Below are 1,968 nucleotides of genomic sequence, written 5' to 3' on the forward strand. Positions count from 1 at the left end.
GAGTGCCTTCATTTTTTTGTCATGAGCCCATTTCCTGATAGAAAGAAAGTTCTTGACTAGAGGGGCTGCCATTGTTGGTTTATGAGGATCTCCATTAAAGGGCATGCCGCTGCTGAACTTTGGCATCAAGGGCTTCAGACCTTCTCCAATGAGCATGAACTCCTCATCATACACTGTTGAGTACTATTTCTTTCCAAGGAATGTGTGAGCTATGATCTTGTGCACCATTCTGAGCACTGGGTTACTGATGCAAGCCGCCTTTGTTACACCACCTGAGTAATCGCCACTTCCGATTGCCCACCATAGCTGAACCAGGTCGGCTCCATAATAGATCAGCCTCTTTGCACACGTCCTTCCCTCAACAGTGAACCCAAAGCATTCACTTATCTCCCGAAAGGTCATCTCATACCGTTCCTGTCCAATTTTGAAAGCAATGGTTCCAAAACCATCTTCAAGCTGAGCTGGTCCAATCTCTCTATAGAAATCAGCTTGTAGAGATGCAAGAAATTGGCAAGTCATCTCTTTGTAGGAAGGATGAGGTACTTCTATCAGGATCCCAAGTCCAATGGAATGAAGCACTGCCTTTACATCTTGAAGAATACTAAGCTTTCCCAAAAGTTCAAGATCAGGGAAAAAGGTCCCTTCATGCGCCACAGCTTGGAGTTTTCTGAGATAATCTGAGTAAGTTGGAGGTTTTGGCTTGGGCTTCTTCACTACTTTCTTTTTCTTTTGTGGCACAACAGCTGGTGAACCCACATTGCTCTCTTCCTCACTAGATTCCACACTTGGGCTCCTCTCAACTCTTTTCTGTTTCTTTGAAGCTCTTAAAGCTGCTGTTTCCCTTTGTTTTTAGAACCAGCAGCAACCCCTTAAGACCTTTCCCCTGAACCAGAAGCAACTGCTTTGCCATTTTCTCTCCTTGGTACTTTGGGCATCAAAACAGGGTTTCTTCTTGCCATGGTACCTGTTTCAACAATTTCTCAAACAAACAATGAGTTTCTAGAGAAATAATCCCTTGAAATTTCCAAAATAATTTTTGCTTGTAATGAAATCAATGAAAACAATTCAAGCAAAATCACATTAAGCATTCCCAAGCACCATCAAGAGATTCTCACTTCAAAATAATTTTCTAAAATCCAAATTTCATACAAGAACAACAAGTTCTAAAGAGAGTCTAAAATCAGGATTCAAGAAACAATTGGGCACAAGTGAGCTCATTTCTAGCTACCCACAACCTAAACTCCAAGGTTGTAACTCAGATTCAAGCAATGCATTCTCAATTCCACAAAAATTACTTCAAGAAGAATTTAGAAGAACAGCGATTTAGGGTTTTTGAACTTAAGAAGCAATTTAAGCAAAATGTAACTTGGAGCTGGGTTAACTGGTGCAAGAAATCGAAATGGGCAAAGAAATCTCCAGGAAAATCGATTAACAAGCAAGAAATCAAGCTTTTTGAGAGCAACAATGGTGTTTCTTTGCAAAAGTGGAGGAAAGAGAGAGAAACCCAATTTTCTGTGTGTGGACCAGGGCTGGAGGGTCTCTTTACTGTTGTGGGAAACAGCTGGAAGTGGCTGGAATCTTTGACTTTGACTGAGCCACCCTTTGGACCGCTGGACAATAGGCTGCACCATGGTCATATCGACGTGAATCTTCTCGGTGTGGGAGGTTGGTGTCTGTCTAAGTTTCTTCCTTTTTTTTTTTGCACCGAGGTCTTGCACCAAGCAGAATTACCTCGGTGTGAAACAAGACTTGGCTTCTTTCTGCACTCCACCGACCTCATTTTGCTTGGTGTACTGGTCGATATTTTCTCGGGATTTTGAACCTGTTTACACCGAGCAAGTGCACCAAGTGAAATCATGTCGATATGAATGCATTCTTCAGCCGATTTTTCATCTTTTCTCTTCTCCAATCCTTTCAAAACTGCACCTGGACCTCTCTAAAACCTGTACACACTTGAACAAAATATTA

The sequence above is a fragment of the Eutrema salsugineum genome, unplaced genomic scaffold (assembly GCF_000478725.1).
Source record: "Eutrema salsugineum unplaced genomic scaffold, Eutsalg1_0 scaffold_11, whole genome shotgun sequence".
Classification (NCBI taxonomy): domain Eukaryota; kingdom Viridiplantae; phylum Streptophyta; class Magnoliopsida; order Brassicales; family Brassicaceae; genus Eutrema; species Eutrema salsugineum.